Below are 17,175 nucleotides of genomic sequence, written 5' to 3'. Positions count from 1 at the left end.
TTGGACATTGAACTGCCTGAGGATCCAGCTATACCTCTCTTGGGCATATACCCAAAAGATGCCTCAACATATAAAAGAGACACGTGCTCCACTATGTTCATCGCAGCCTTATTTATAATAGCCAGAAAATGGAAAGAACCGAGATGCCCTTCAACAGAGGAATGGATACAGAAAATGTGGTACATCTACACAATGGAATATTACTCAGCTATCAAAAACAACGAGTCTATGAAATTCGTAGGCAAATGGTTGGAACTGGAAAATATCATCCTGAGTGAGCTAACCCAATCACAGAAAGACATACATGGTATGCACTCATTGATAAGTGGCTATTAGCCCAAATGCTTGAATTACCCTAGATCCCTAGAACAAACGAAACTCAAGACGGATGATCAAAATGTGAATGCTTCACTCCTTCTTTAAATGAGGAAAAAGAATACCCTTGGCTGGGAAGGGAGAGGCAAAGATTAAAACAGAGACTGAAGGAACACCCATTCAGAGCCTGCCCCACAGGTGGCCCATACATATACAGCCACCCAATTGGACAAGATGGATGAAGCAAAGAAGTGCAGACCGACAGGAGCCGGACGTAGATCGCTCCTAAGAGACACAGCCAGAATACAGCAAATACAGAGGCGAATGCCAGCAGCAAACCACTCAGCTGAGAATAGGTCCCCCGTTGAAGGAATCAGAGAAAGAACTGGAAGAGCTTGAAGGGGCTCGAGACCCCAAAAGTACAACAATGTCAAGCAACCAGAGCTTCCAGGGACTAAGCCACTACCTAAAGACTATATATGGACTGACCCTGGACTCTGACCCCATAGGTAGCAATGAATATCCTAGTAAGAGCACCAGTGGAAGGGGAAACCCTGGGTCCTGCTAAGACTGAACCCCCAGTGAACTAGACTATGGGGGGAGGGCGGCAATGGGGGGAGGGTTGGGAGGGGAACACCCATAAGGAAGGGGAGGGTGGAGGGGGATTTTGCCCGGAAACCGGGAAAGGGAATAACACTTGAAATGTATATAAGAAATACTCAAGTTAATAAAAAAAATAAATAAATAAAAAAAAACTATCTTAGTCTGAATGATACTTTTAAAAACTACTATCTCATTTTTTTTCTTCTACTTCTCCCCTCTATTTATATCCTAGGCAACTTGGGTATGACCAATAATTAGGTCTTACAATAATAATTCAGACTTCACCTAACTGGGGAAAAAATATATATATGGTTTTGTCAAGTTTGTTGGGCTCAATGTGCTGTAAAGTCTGGAGGCTGTGTCTGTTTTATAGTCTAAAAATACAACATGCTAATGAATAGCTTCAGGTATCTGAAGCATAGTTTTTCAACTAAATTTCATAATAGTAGATGCACTCCAGATTCTGATGTAAACAGAGACTATAATTTCTATTCTCCATTTGTCACAGAGAAGATTTGATTTAAATAATAACCATGTTAATAGTAGCCAATACCAGAATTCCACTCTTACACTCAGAGAACCAAGGATATTGTTTGATATAGGTTGTACCTGATACAATAGAGAGGGAAGCTCAACAAGATGCTAAGCCTTCAATTTCTAAAGGAACAGAGAGCATGCAGTTTTGCTACACTGTCTAAGCTCCAGGAATGGTCTGTGGTACCAGTCCCCACCCAGCTTCCCTTGAAATCACAGATAAAAGACATACACACAGGTTCAACTTACCTTCTTGGCACAATTGCTGGGCACTACTATCGTTCACCTGGAAATGCATGCCCTTATCAACTATCTCCGTACCTCACACCTGCCCTAATTTTTAGTTGCTAAGATACATCCAGTCCCTGCTAAACATTCCCAACCAACCACATATAGGAGCAGCCATAGCCCCCCACTCCTCCCAAGACCTCTCATGCCTGTTTGGTTCTTCTCTCTCCAAAGCATAATAAACATCTCTCCTCCCTTGTGTCTGTCTATTTTTCTCCAGGAATTCAGAAGTCCCACCTATTCCTTCCATCCAGCAATTGGCCCATGGCTTCTTTATTGACAGATCAAGAGCCAATTGGGGAATAGGACCTAAGGGTCAGAACTGCCCCTATACCTTACCTTTTCTGTCCAATGAAAAAGTTTAAAAAAACTTCTGCTCCCAGACATAAATTGAACAAAACCATACAGTTAGCAGTTGTGTAAATTGCACATGATATACAAATGACATCCAGTCCATCATATTTGTTAATTAGATAAAGTACTCTACCATCATTCCTAATTTAAAGAATTATGTTCCTATCCCTAGATTATTTTTAGATTTTAGCCTGTAATTCCATCTGAAAACCATGTCTTCCATTCTATAATTTCTCTCAAAATGTTCAACTTGAGTTTTATTATGAGACTGAAACTAGTCTTCAACCCCCTCAGAAATCTGAGAATGACTTAAACATTGCTGGGTATATAGGAATCACCAAACATAGCTTCTCAAACGTAAACAATTGTAGAGACAGATGACTACCTGGACAGCCCCCTAATTTCTCAAAATGTTGGAGTATTATTCTTCAGCCTTCTGGCCCAGGGTCATCTGACAGACCTTTGAAAAGCAGTATTACAAAGGATTGCTTACCCTTTTTTGGCAAAGCCAACAGTCGACTAGTCTGTATAATGTGTCCTTTCCCTGGACTGTATTTTGTCAACAGATTAATCAGTCAATTTCTGCTCAGTGGCTACCTTGCCACAATAAGCAGCCTCACTTGGAGTGGGGATGCTCTAATTCTTCTTTGAACCAAGAAGAGGGTGCTATCAAGAGCAGACATGTCTCATGGTCAAATGATTTAAATAACGTTAAATGTCACATTCTGTGGATTTTTGATGTTTTTGAAGAATATACGCACGTTAAACCTTGACTACTCTTAGCTATATCTAATTGAAATATATCAAAAAACACCATTTTGTAATTAAATCTGTATCTAATATAACCATGAGTTTGCTATCTGGCCCTTAACTTGTATTGCTTAATCATCTAATCAGTTTGTAATAGCAGTTATTAGAAGGACTGTATCTAAGTTTTATGTTCTTAAATGCGCTGCATAGGCACAATGCCTATCTAAGAGTAACAATATTAATCTCAAATTTTGATTCAATATAAGAAATTCATACCAATAAAAACCTTAAATCTGTATCAAAATAAATTCTGTACCAACGTAAGAAATTATAACTTCAACTTTACATCAATTATAAAGATTTCTACCAATTGAAATTATGGCTACACAATCCATCCCACCTATTTCTTCCCTGTTCAAAATTATGACCATACCCAAATTATCCCTTAAAATGACAACTTTAAAATAACCATTACCAGACCCCAAAACCCAGGGAATTTAGCTGACAACCCTCATAACTTCTTCCTGTTGAACAGGGGTGACAAAAATTCTTTAAAAGAGTGTGGAGGTGTAGGAAAACTAAAAAATTTGGTTAGACTTTAAAAAAATAACTTTAGCATCTGTTATCCAGTCTTTGTGTACATAGAAGGTTCAGGGCTTGATTGAAGTTCTGACTAGATAGACTTGAAAGGTTGGATGAGGCAAGATGACCTGGAACTCATGACAATCTCTGAACCTTTTTTGGGCAGCAACCAGAAGCAGGAGTCCAAGCAGGTCAGTTCAGCATCTCTGAGGATGAATCTCAACAAAATTGTACATCCTATATAATATACAAATCTTACAACAAAAATTTTAGTACCATTAAGATATCTGTATGGATTGTGCAGGTTGCAAAGATTAGTAAAGGAAGAAATTTTGCTTCTCATTTGAGCATGGAAAAGAAAACTGCCTTTTACATGAGTTAATTTTATTAATACCCAATTATAATAAGTCTTCATTCATGCCATATGAAGGATGTAAAAAAGAATCTTTACCTGTCCTGTTTGATTCTCTTGAGTTTCTCTAGCTCTTCAGGGTGATCTTCCCATGTCATATGTGGTCCATATCACTCTGGAAGGGGTCCAGGGCATATTCTCCTTTCCTTTCAATACAAACTGACACACTCCACTTACTTTATTCAAAATTATGCTATGTTAATTGGAGCTGGGAAAGGTTGAAGTTGCCAAAGTTATCTTGCCTTTTACTGCCTTGAGAGCAGACAATCCATACAAATGTCAGTCCCTTTTGACCATGGCTAGCCATAATTGAAAATAAGAACTCCAAGTTTGAGGGGAGTACCTTAGGACCAAGATTGGTGCAGGTGCATGTTCTCAGACAGCACCAAGTGAAGATTCTCTAGAGAGACAACATTTCTTCAAGGTTCAAACAGTCTCATAACAATTTCTCATTCTCTACTGATGGATCCAAACATAGCGAAGACATGGCTGAAACATTTCACTCAAAGCCAGACACACATTTACACATAAATTCAAATCATAAATCAAATAAGTTTTTTTCTACACTCCAGATTTTATTTCCCTCCCGGTCCACCCCTCAACTGTTCCACATCCCATACCCCCTCCCCACACCCAGTCTTCACAAGGATGTCCCCACCCACCCCAGCAGATCTTTAAACTTCCTGGGGCCTTCATTCTCTTAAGGGTTAGGTGCATCTTCTCTGACTGAACCCAGACGCGGGAGTTCTCTGATGTGTATGTGTTGGAGGCCTCATTTCAGCTGGTGTATGCTACCTGGTTGGTGATCCCATATCTGAGAGAACTCAGCAGCCAGGTTAATTGAGACTGCTGTTCCTCCTACAGGGTTGTCTTCCTCCCCAGCTTCCTCCAGCTTTACCCCAATACAACCAGAGGGGTCAGCAACTTCTGTTCATTGGTTGGTTGCACATATCTGCATTTGACTCTTTCAGCAGCTTGTTGGGTCTTTTGGAGGGCAGTCATGATAGGTCCCTTTTTGTGGCTGTCCCATAGCCTAAGTAATGGTGTCAGGTCTTGGGGCCTAACCTTGAGCTAGATCCCACTTTGGACCTGTCAGTGGACCTTCTTTTCCTCAGGCTCTTCTCCATTTCCATCCTTGCATTTCTTTCAGACAGGAAGAATTATGGGTCAGAGCTTTGATTGTAGGATAGCAACCCCATCCCTCACTTGATACCCTGTCTTTCTGCTGGAGGTGGCTTCAGTAAGCTCCCTCTCTTCACTGTAGTGCATTTTATCTAGGGTCTGATCCTTTGAGTCCTGAGAGTGCCTCACTTTCAAGGTCTCTGGTACATTCTAGAGGGTCCTCTCAACCTCATTCCTCCAGAGGTCACCGGTTTCCATTTTTTTCTGCTGGCCCTCAGGGCTTCAGTCCTTTCCCCCAATTCAATACTAGATCATGTTCTCCTCTTTCCCCAACCCCATCCCCTTTTCCTCCCCTGTCCCTCCCTCCATGCCTCCTTGTTTCTTCTCTCCCCCAAGTGGAACTGAGGCATCCTAATTTAGACCCTCAGTTTGTTGACCTTTTTATGTTCTGTGGAGTGTATCTTAGGTATTCTGTACTAATAAGTGCTAATATTCACTTATTAGTGAGAACATACCATGCATGTCCTTTGGGGTCTGAGTTACCTCACTCAGGATGGTATTTTCTAGTCCCATCCATTTGCCTGCAAAACTCAAGATGTCCTCATTCTTAATAGCTGAGAAGTATTCCATTGAACCACATTTTGTCTATCCATTCTTCTGTCGTGGGACATCTGGCTTGTTTCCAGCTTCTGGCTATCACAAATAAGGCTTCTATGAACATAGTTGAACATGTGTCCCTGTGGCATGGTGGGGCATCTTTTGGGTATATTTCCAAGAGTGGTATTTTTGGGTCTTTAGGTAAGTCTATTTCCAATTTTCTGAGGAACCTCCAAATTGATTTCCAAAGTGGTTGTACAAGTTTGCAATCTGACAAGCAATGGAGGAGTGTTCTTCTTTCTCCACATCTTTGCTAACATGTATTGTCACCTGAGGTTTTGATTTTATCTATTCTAACTGGTGTAAGGTGGAATCTCAGGGTCATTTTGATTTGCATTTCTCTGATCACTTTGATGAAGTTTACAACAGTAACTGTTTACATTCATATTCATTAGGGGTAATTATCTGGAACATTCATCACTTGTCACAACTCCACAGGCTCATGAAGAGTTAAAAAACCTAGCTAAGTTATTAGTGAACTTTCATAAAGATAAATTGAGTTAATATTCTATTTGCTGTCCCAGCACCTATACCAAATCATAATTCCCTTTTTATGACCTTTGGTTAATAGTTTTCCAACCCCTTAGATGTGCTCTGAGTAGTAGAAGCAGTTAACTAGTGACATCTAGAGACTGGCAGAGTTCTCAATGCATATTTTACTATCAGAAAGGATCTAGTAGCAATTCCACTATAAAAGAGCTTAATAAATGCTGATATAATTTTAGAAAGTCTTACAGAAAGTCATCTATTTGTCTATAAACCATCACTACAAGGCATTGCATCTCTGTAGCTCTGCAGAGATCTGCTAAAAAGGGTAGGCTAATACCTAGTTATTGGTATGTATGTTTAATAATAACAGGAAAAGCAAATTAAGAGCAGGAATCTTTCCTAAAATGATTTTCTCCTGGCCTTGCCAATGGAAGGAAGTCTTTCAAGGATTATTTGCTAATCTAAAGAAGACTCATCTCAGAAAGATCACCTTCTGGTTATTTGGTTGTCCTATCATGGCTGCTGACAGCTCTTCTCTTCCAATAATATAAATGAAGCATATAAATCTCCCTTTGAGCAGATCTGAGAGCAGACTAAGCACTTGAAGATGACTGGAAGAAGAAACAGAGGCAGAATAATTAATCCTATAATTCCCAATTTTTAAGAAAATTATATAAAAATTATCTTTAAGAAAAATTATGATTGAATTTGAAAGGTAATCAAAGAATTCTGTTGCTGAAGAACTTGTCAGTCTGGAGTAACAGATGGCATTGATCTGGAAATATAAGTATGTATATTAATAGCAAGTTGTGAATTGTTCCTCCCACTGTATGCATGTGTTTGTACCTGTTTTTAGGACATTTCTGACCCATTGTAGGGGAGAGAGGTGACAGAAATCCATTTATAATTAGCATGACATTGGGTAGTTAAATGTATTTTAATATTTTGTGCCTGAGTTCCTAAATAAAGGATGGCTTCCTCTAATGTATTGATTCTATCTGTCAAACCGCTGTCAATTCTATCCTGAGTAATCAGTGCTAAAGAAATATACTTTGTCAAGGAATTTACATGATTAGCAATGTGTACCTGTTGGACTAGGGAGGCAGCAGAAGCTGCGACCAACCCTAAGAAAGCAATCGAAAATGCAATGCCTAAGATGAACTTGACTATAAATCTATTAAGTTAAGAAGGGTTTTAATGGTCTGTACCAAGGCAAACAAAGCAGAAGCATTACATGAAGGTTATTAAGAAATTAATTGGTAACAAAATATAAGCTAGTTAGTATATAATGAAAAAAGCATTATGATACAAGGTGAAATTATACAATTGGTCAGATATCATTCTGGAAGGAAATGATACATAGATTTACATGTAATGACTTTAATATTCCCTGTGCCCCCTCAATATAGAATTAAAAGTCTAACCAGATGAAATCAGTGTCTTCAGTGTCTTCTTTTGTTGGGGTCTCTGGCACAGGTGGAGAGTCTGCAGATGATGATGGCATGAAGGAAATGGCAGTTGTGGAAATCTCTGTCCATGGAGAAGGCCTGGTACAATCAATTGGTCTGGTATCTAATGATCCTGTAAATATATAAGCAGAGCTTCTCCCAGAAAAATATCCAGTCGTTTTTTATTATCCAGTTAGTAGGTCTTTATTTTATTAGAGACTTGTAATGTTTGAAACGGGACTTACATATTGTTCTACAAAGTATTATAGGAAGATGAATAATTATAATTTAATTTTGTAATATAGATTTCTTTATCTTTTTAAAATTTATTGATCTTTTTATTTGTTTGTTTGCCTTTCTAATGTTATTCCCCTTCTTGGTCTCCCATTCCCACAACTTCCTCAGCCTATGCCCCTCCCCCTGCTTCTAAGAGGGTACTCCCTCACTAAACCACCCATTCCTGCCTCTCTGCTCTAGCATTCCCCTACTATGGGGCATCAAGCTTCCACAGGACCAAGCACCTCCCCTCTCGCTGGTGCCAGATAATGCAGTCCTCTGCTACATATGTAGTGAGAGCCATGGATGAGCTCTTTATACAGTTTGGTTGGTGGTTTAGTCCCTTGGAGCTATGAGAGGTCTGGTTAGTTAATAATGTTGTTCTTCCTATATGATTGCAACCCCCTTCAGCTCATTCAGCCCTTCCTCTAACTTTTCCATTGGGGTCCCTGGGCTCAGTCCAATGGTTGGCTGTGAGTATCTGCATGTGTATTAGTCAGGGGCTGGCAGAGCCTCTCAGAAGTCAGCCATATAAGACTCCTATCTGAAAGCATATCTTGGCATCAGCAATAGTGTTGGGATATGGTGTCTGCAGAAGGAATGGGTTGCACAGTGGAGCAGTCTCCAGGGGGCCTTCCCTTCAGCCTCTGCTCCATTTATGTCCCTGCATTTCCTTTAGACAGAACAATTCTGGATTAGAAATTTTGAGATGGATGGGTGGCCCCATTTTTCAACTAAGAGCCATGCCTAGCTACTACAGGTGGTCTCTTCAGATTCTATCTCCCTGCTGTTCAGCATTTCAACTAATGTTATGCCCATTGGGTCCTGGAAGGCTCCTGCATCCCTGGTTTCTAGTGGTTACCCAATTTCCTCACCTTCCCACTGCTACTTATTGCTATTCATTCTCCTGGCCCTCTGGAATTTTCTCCTGTCTATTCCCATACCTGGTTCTGTCCCCATTTTTTCCTCTCCCTTCCCACTCCCATGCAGGTCCCACACATCCTCTGCCTCCCATAATTATTTTGTTCCCCCTTCTAAGTGGGTTGAAGTATCCACACTTTGGCCTTCATTCTTGTTAAGCTTCATATGGTTTGTGAGCTTTGTCATGAGCATTCTGAGCTTTGGGGTTAATATCCACTTACCAGTGAGTACATATGATGTATCTCATTGGGTCTGGGTTACCTCACCCAAGATGACATTTTCTAGTACCATCCATTTGCCTACAAAGTTCATGATGTCATAATCTTTAATAGCTGAGTACTACTTTATTGTCTAAATGTACCAGATTTTCTGTATTCATTCCTCTGTTGAAGGACATCTGGGATTTTTTTCTAGGTTATGCCTATTTTAAACAAGGAAAGAGCATAGTGGACATTATGAATATAGTGAACACATGATGGAGCATCTATTGTATAGATACCAAGGGATGGTATAGCTGGGTCCTCAGGTAGTACTATGTCCAATTTTCTGAGGAACAGCCAGACTGATTTCCAGAGTGGTTGTACCAGCTTGCAACCCAACTAAAAATGGAGGAGTGTTCCTCTTTCTCCACATCCTTGCCAGCATCTGCTGTCACCTGAGTTTTTTATCTTAGCCATTCTGACTTGTGTGAGGTGGAATCTCAGGGGTTTTTTCCCTGGAAATTCCCTGATGACTAAGGATGTTGGACATTTCTTTTGGTGCTTCTTGGCCATTCAATATTTCTCAGTTGAGAATTCTTTGTTTAGCTCTGTACCCCTTTAATAGGGTTATTTGGTTTTCTGGACACTAACATCTTGAACTTTTTATATTTATTGGATATTAGCCCTGTATCAGATGTAGGATTGGTAAAAGACTTTTTCCCAATCTGTTGGTTGCCATTTTGTTCTAATGACAGTATCATTTGCCTTACAGAAACTTTGCAATTTTATGCGGTCCCATTTGTCAATTATTGATCTTAGACCATAAGTCATTGGTGTTTTGTACAAGAAATTTTCCGGGGTTTGGGGATTTAGCTCAGTGGTAGAGTGCTTGCCTAGCAAGCACAAGGCCCTGGGTTCGGTCCCCAGCTCTGAAAAAAAAAGAAAAAAAGAAATTTTCCCCAGTGCCCATGTGTTTGAGACTTTCCCCCACTCTTTCTTCTATTAGTTTGAGTGTATCTGGTTTTATATGAAGGCCTTTGATCCAGATGGACTTGAGCTTGGTCCACGGCAATAAGAATTTATTGATTTCCTTCCTTCTCTATGCTGACCTCCACTTGAACCAGCACCATTTGTTGTAAATGCTGTCTTTTTTCCATTGGATTATTTTAGCTTTTTTGTTAGAGATCAAATGACCATAGATGTATGGGTTCATTTCTGGGTCTTTGATTCTATTCCATTGATCAACCTGCCTGTCTCTGAACCAATACCATACCGTTTTTTATCACAATTGCTCTATAAAGCAGCTTGATGTCAGGGATGGTGATTCTCCCAGAAGTTCTGTTTTATTTTTGTATCCTGGGTTTTTGTTATTCCAGATGAATTTGAAAATTGCTCTTTCTAACTCTATGAAGAATTGAGTTGAAATTTTCATAGGTATTTCATTGAATCTGTAGATTGCTTTTGGTTAGATGGCCATTTTTACTATCATGTGTTTTTCTTTGAATTTGTTTATATATTGGATCATACTGATGGATTTCCATATATTAAACCATCCCTGCATCCCTGAGATGAAGCCTACTTGATCAGGATGGATGATCATTTTGATGTGGTGTTGGATTCGGTTTCCTAGAATTTTACTGTATCGATATTCATAAGGGGGAAATTGGCCTGAAGTTCTTGTTCCTTGTTGGATCTTTGTGTGGGTTAGGTAAAGGTGTGATTGTGTCTTCATAAAAAGTATTGCATAGTGTTCCTTCTGTTTCTATTTTGTGGGATAGTTTAAAGAGTATTAGTATTATGTTTTCTTTGAAAGTATGATAGAATTATCCACTAAACCCTTCTGGTTTTTGGTTTTTTGGTTTTGGTTTGGTTTGGTTTGGTTTGGTTGGGAGACTTGTAGTGACTGCTTCTATTTCTTTACGGATTATGAGATTGTTTAGATGGTCTATCTGATCCTGATTTAACTTTGGTACCTGGAATCTGACTAAAATATTGTCAAATTCATCCACATTTTCCAGTATTGTTGAGGATAGGCTTTTCTAATAGGATTTGATAATTTTTTCAACTTTCTCATTTTCCGTTGTTATATCTCCCTTTTCATGTCTGATTTGGATATTGTATCTGTGTCCTCTGGCTAGTCTGGCTAAGGGTTTCTATATCTTGTTGATTTTCTCAAAGAACCAGCTACTGGATTTGTTGATTCTTTCTATAGTTCTTTTTGTTTCTATTTGGTTGATTTCAGCTCTGAGTCTGATTATTTCCTGCTGTCTACTCCTCTTGGGTGTATTTGCTTCCTTTTGTTCTAGAGCTTTCAGGTGTGCTGTCAAACTGTTAGTATGTGCTCTCTCCAATTTCTCTTTCCAGGCACTCAGAGCTATAAGTTTTCCTCTTAGCACTGTTTTCATTGTATGCCATAAGTTTGGGTATGTTGTGCCTTAATTTTCATTAAATTCTAATAAGTCTTTAATTTCTGTCTTTATTTCTTCCTTGACCAAGTTATCATTGAGGAGAGTATTGTTCAACTTCTATGTATTTTTGGGCTTTCTATTGGTTTTTGTTGGGTTGGTTTTGGTTTTGTTATTGAAGATCAGCCTTAGTCCATGGTGAGCTGATAGGATGCACGGGATTATTTCAGTCTTCTTGTATCTATTGAGACTTTTTTGTGACCAATTATATGGTCAGTTTTTGAGAAGGTACTATGAGGTTCTGAAAAGAGGGTATTTTTTGTTTTGTTTTAGGATGAAATGTTCCATAGATATGTTAGATCCATTTAGTTCATAACTTCTCTACGTTTCACTGTTTCTCTGTTTTGTTTCTGTTTTCATGGTCTGTCCATTGATGATAGTGGGGTGTTGAAGTCTCCCACTATTATTGTGTTAGCTCCATTGTGTGCTTTGAGCTGTAGTAAAGTTTCTTTTATGAATGTTGGTCCTCTTGCATTTGGAGTATAGATATTCAGAATTATAGTTCATCTTGGTAGATTTTTCTTTGATGAGTATGAAGTGTTCTTCCTTATCTTTTTTGATAACTTTTGATTGAAAGTCGAAATGGTTACTCCAACTTGTTTCTTGGGACCATTTGCTTGGAAAATGTTTTTACCAGCCTTTTACTCTGAGATAGTGTCTGACTTTGTCACTGAGGTGTGTTTCCTGTATGCAGCAAAATGCTGGGTCCTGTTTCATATTCAGTTAGTCTTTGTCTTTTTATTGGGGAATTGATGTTAAGAGATATTAAGGTAAAGTGATTGTTGTTTCTGTGTTCTAGTCTATTTAGAGTCCAGTAGGCTTTGTATATGTTCATGGATATCTCTTTCTTTAGGGAAATTGTCTTCCTTAATTTTGTTGAAGATATTTACTGGTACCTTAAGTTGGAAATCTTTGCTGTTTTCTATACCTATTATTCTTAGGTTTGGTCTTCTCATTGTTTCCTAGATTTCCTGGATGTTTTAGGTTAGGAGACTTTTGCTTTCTGCATGTGCTTTGATTGTAATGCCAATGTTTTCTATAGTATCTTCTGCACCTGAGAGTCTCTCTTCCATCTGCTGTATTCTGCTGGTGAAGCTGGCATCTATGACTCTTAATCTCTTTCCTAGGTTTTCTATCTCCAGGGTTGTCTCCCTTTGTGATTTCTTTATTGTTTCTATTTCCATTTTTAGATCCTGGATGGTTTTGTCCAATTTCTTCACTGTTTGGTTATGTTTTCCGGTAATTCTTTAAGGGATTTTTATGTTTCCTCTTTAAGGGCTTCTACTTGTTTACCTGTGTTCTCCTGTATTTCTTTAAGGGACTTATTTATGTCCTTCCTAAAGTCCTCTATCATCATCAATAGATGTGATTTTAAATTCAAATATTGCTTTTCCAGTGTGATGGCATATCCAGAACTTGTTGTAGTTGAAGAACTAGGTTCTGATGATACCAAGTAGTCTTGGTTTCTTTTACTTATGTTCTTGTCCTTGACTCTTACCACCTGGCTATTTCTAGTGCTACTTGCCCTTACTGTGTCTGACTGGATTCTGTCTCTCCTGTGATCCTGGTTGTGTCAGGACTCCTCAGAGTCCAGCTGTCTCCATGATTCTATGAATCTGTGATCCTGTGATACTGAAGTCCTGTTGTGTCAGAGATCCTGAGAGTCAAGCTTCTCAGTGTGTTGCAGGAGTGGATGGGGATCCAGAGCCTGGGTTTGCTCTGGGCACTGGTATAATTTGGAAGGAACCAATGCCTCTGATTGGGAGGGGGTGTGTTTCCCTGGTTCCTATGAGGGTCCCAGGTATGCTGGGTTTTGGGAAAGATAGTGTGGCCTCAACTGTGATCTTGAGTGTATCAGAACTCCAGTTCTCCTGGGTGTGTCTGATCTCCTGAGAGCCAAGCTTCCTCTGTGATCCTGTGATCCTGGGCATTTCGGAACACATGGGTGTCGAGCTCCCTTTAAGTGTTATAAGAGTGGATACAGAGCCAGTACCCCAGGTCTGCTCTGGGTCCAGGTTCAGACAGAAAGGAACCTTTGTCACTGGCTGGGTAGAGGTTCCTGCATCCCTGGGTCCTGGGAGACCAGTTACCATGCATGTTGGGGCAGAAGTTGTGGTCTTGGGTGTTTCAGAGCAATTGGGAGTTAGGCTTCCTCTGGGTGTTGTTGGGAATCTCTTCTGTATTTCTTGAAGGGATTTATTTACATCTTCATGATATGGGATTTTAGGTCAGAATATTGTTTTCCGGGTATGTTAGAGTATCCAGGACCCTCTGTGGTGGGAGAACTGGGCCTGTTGGTACCAAGTAGCATTAGTTTCTGTTGCTTATATTCTTACACTTGCCTCTTATTATCTGTTCATCTCGGGTGTTAATTAGCCTTGCTGTCTCTGCATCCTGTCCCTCCTATAAGCCTAGTTTTGATGTACTTCCTGGGATTCAAGCTATCCCTGGGTGTGGGCATGGGTGGTTGTGGATGTGGGGGTGTGTGGGCATAAAGATGTGAGGTGGAGTGCCTGATCTGCTCTGGCGGCAGTTTTAGGCAGGAAGGAAGATGTGTCTCAGGCAGGGCAGGGCAGGGCAGGGCAGATAAGGGTGGGGGTCCCACTTAAGCCAGGTTTGGGGATAGGGGGTATCTCACCTGTGAGCCCGGTTGTGACAGACCTTCTGGGAGTCAAGCTGACTCTGGGTGTGGGAGAGGGCTGGAATGCTGGCTCTGCCCCAGGCCTAGTTGTGGGCCAGAAGAAAGATCACATTTCTGTTTTCTAAGCATATGTTTATCTCACTATCTTGATGGGTAATGTTTTATTTTGTCACTTCTTAACATATTTCAATGTTTCAACATAACTAATACTAACATAGTGTTTTCAGAAAGCAATACACAGACTGGGAAATTAAGTTAAACTTTAGGTTGAAGAATATGCAAGTTAGTCACATGCTTTGAGGATATTAAATTTTACAGAAAATATTTATATGGGGAGTTATATAGAGTTGGTTCTGTGTCTAGAAATGAAGCAAATTTCATCCTCACAGGAAAAAGAAAAAAACAAAAGACACACGAACATGGTCATTTATTTATTATTCATTTAATTTTAAGAGCAGTACACAAAACTAGATGAACCAATTCCATTTATATATGTATATTTCATTTCAGCATATAAATCTATTTTAAATTATACCTCTATTATATAGCTCATAAATATATAAATGCATGTTAATAATAAAATTTAAGTTTTATGCTTAATATCTATTTTATATGTATAATTAAAACTTTAAATAATGTCAATGTATTTTCTTTATAGTTAAAATACTCCTCACAAATAAATCTTTACAAGATAAAAGAAATTAATGCTTGATTAAAAGAACCGAATATATAGGAGTAAAGTATTAATTTTAGTCAAAATGTGTTCTGTATGAGTAATTCCATTGTTAAATACTAGCCTAAGCTAGCTTGTTAAACAAAAATAAATAGCTAATGATGTCATTGTGTTATACTTTATTAAAGTAAGTATCCATAACAAAATGAATATGTAGAAGTAACAAGTAATCCTTATCAAGAACTAAAAGCATTGGGGAAATAAAAAGTAATTTAGAGTACCATGATATTGTTGTCTCTGTAAATATTCAGCATGGAATACTAAAGTTAATTGAAGCTGAAGCATGACTTGTGTATAATTTCAAACTTTCCTTCTCTAGGTATTAGTTACAAAATTAAAAAGCTGTTTTAAATAGAAATGCTTGGCTAACACAATAAAGTTCAACATCACTTTGACAACACTGAACTGTGCACACTGCTTAGTGACAAATGTAGCAAATTTTACGTTTTTATCCTTACAATAGAGTTATGACATCTACATTATGTGCTTGTTGATACCCTGATACTCTGGAGAGTGCACAGCATCATTTCTGTGGTTTTCTTCTCAACTGATGCATAATCTCAATCTAATAGTTAAAAATAAAAATAATCTCAAATGCAGAGGTTTCCTCCTAACTGGAACCCTTCAAAATGCCAAAGTCATGAAAGACTGGACAAATCTAAGAAACCACCACACACATTAGGGACAAAGAAGACATAACAACTAAATGCCACTTGGAATCTTATGTTAGATTTTCCTCTCTGACTTAAAGCCTCCAAAATAAATGCAGATTTATAGATGCCAATTAAAGAGGTAACAGATGCATTTTGCCTAAACCAGCTAGACAGTTTTAGTTTCTAGGTTATATACCATGGCCTTTTTGCAAATGATACTATTTAAAGATTTGATACTCTTTAAAGATTCTACAAATGCATGTGAGTGTTTCTGAAATTAACATGTTGGAAAGAGGAATTGTCTTAATTATTTACATTCTTTATCTAACTTTCTGATGGAGACTTAGATTTTTATCTCAACTGATGTACAAAGTTCTGTCCAAATATAGTTTTAATCTGAGATAATGTAAAAAAAATATTCTTAGTTTTTTATTTACCAGGTACGGCTGGCATTCTCATGAGATCTTCAAGCCAAATTAAAAAAATAGAGTAAATAATCATTTAATCCAGCAGGTCATAAACCATCAGTGAATAAAATGTTCACTGGCCTAAGGCAAAAATATGAAAATCATCATCTATAAACTCATTTACTACTTCACTATTTACAATAACCAACTTATAGCATTTCCCTAAGAACCTGTCAAAGGAAGAATAAAGAAATTAGGCATAAATTCACAATGAGTTTTAATTCTGCCATCAAGAATCTTTTGTAGGAAAGTAGATGGAACAGGAGACCATTCCAAATAAAAAAAAACTAGTCTCACAAAGATGAGTTATCATGTGTATTCTCTTATATATGCAAGTTGAGTGGAAAGGCAAAAAAATAAAGAGGAATGTGGAAGGAAAGGGGGGAAGGAAGGATAAAGAAGGAAAACAAAGAGTGGTGAAGATGATACAATGTATCATACAAAGGTTGAAAAAAACAAAGTACCATTGCTTTGCACAATGAATGGGCATTAATCTTTAAAAAGGGAGATAGTCTGAGGTGGACCAGTCACTGAGTCCCACAGACAGTCCCACACTCCTTATGGTTCAAACTAACAGTTCATTTACTTTATGATGGTGTGTAAAGCAATATCAGAGGAAAATCATTTACAGATTCTCCATTAAACCATATTTTAACTTGAAAAATAGTTTCTTCCATGACCTTGACTCACCATTTTATATCAAAATATCTTTTCTCTTGTGAAATAATCATGATATAAAGTGGTAGGTTTTATTTCATTTAAGGCAAAGCAAAGTTGACAGATCTAGATCTCCTCTTCATTGTGTCTGTTCATGTGTGTAGACAAGTGTGAATATTGTGAAATATAATCTTCCCATTTGTGCAAGAAAGGTATATACTTCAAATAAACAGCATTATAACTCAACTCATGGGAAATATTTAGTATTAATAAACAAATTTATTATTTATATTTACTTTCATCTATCTTCAAAATAATAAATAATATATTGAGGGTCCTCATAAGTTATAACAGCTCAACTCAAAGCATTTAAAAAGTACCATTAAGGTTTAGTATATCCCTGGCTACCAAAGAGCATCCATTTGGTATCACAAGGTATCAGTCAGAAAAGAATCTATCAGTAAATAGGATATGGTATATTAAGAAGCATTTTTGAGAACTACTCCCCTACTCTTACAATTCCAGATATAAATATGGTGCCTCAGCCAGGTGTAGTGGCACACACTATTAATTCCAGCACTAAGACTGAGGCATGTGGACCTCTGATT

This window comes from Rattus norvegicus, chromosome 18, assembly GCF_036323735.1.
Source record: "Rattus norvegicus strain BN/NHsdMcwi chromosome 18, GRCr8, whole genome shotgun sequence".
Classification (NCBI taxonomy): Eukaryota; Metazoa; Chordata; class Mammalia; order Rodentia; family Muridae; genus Rattus; species Rattus norvegicus.
The sequence above is the reverse complement of the archived record's forward strand: the minus strand, read 5'-3'. Positions refer to the sequence as shown.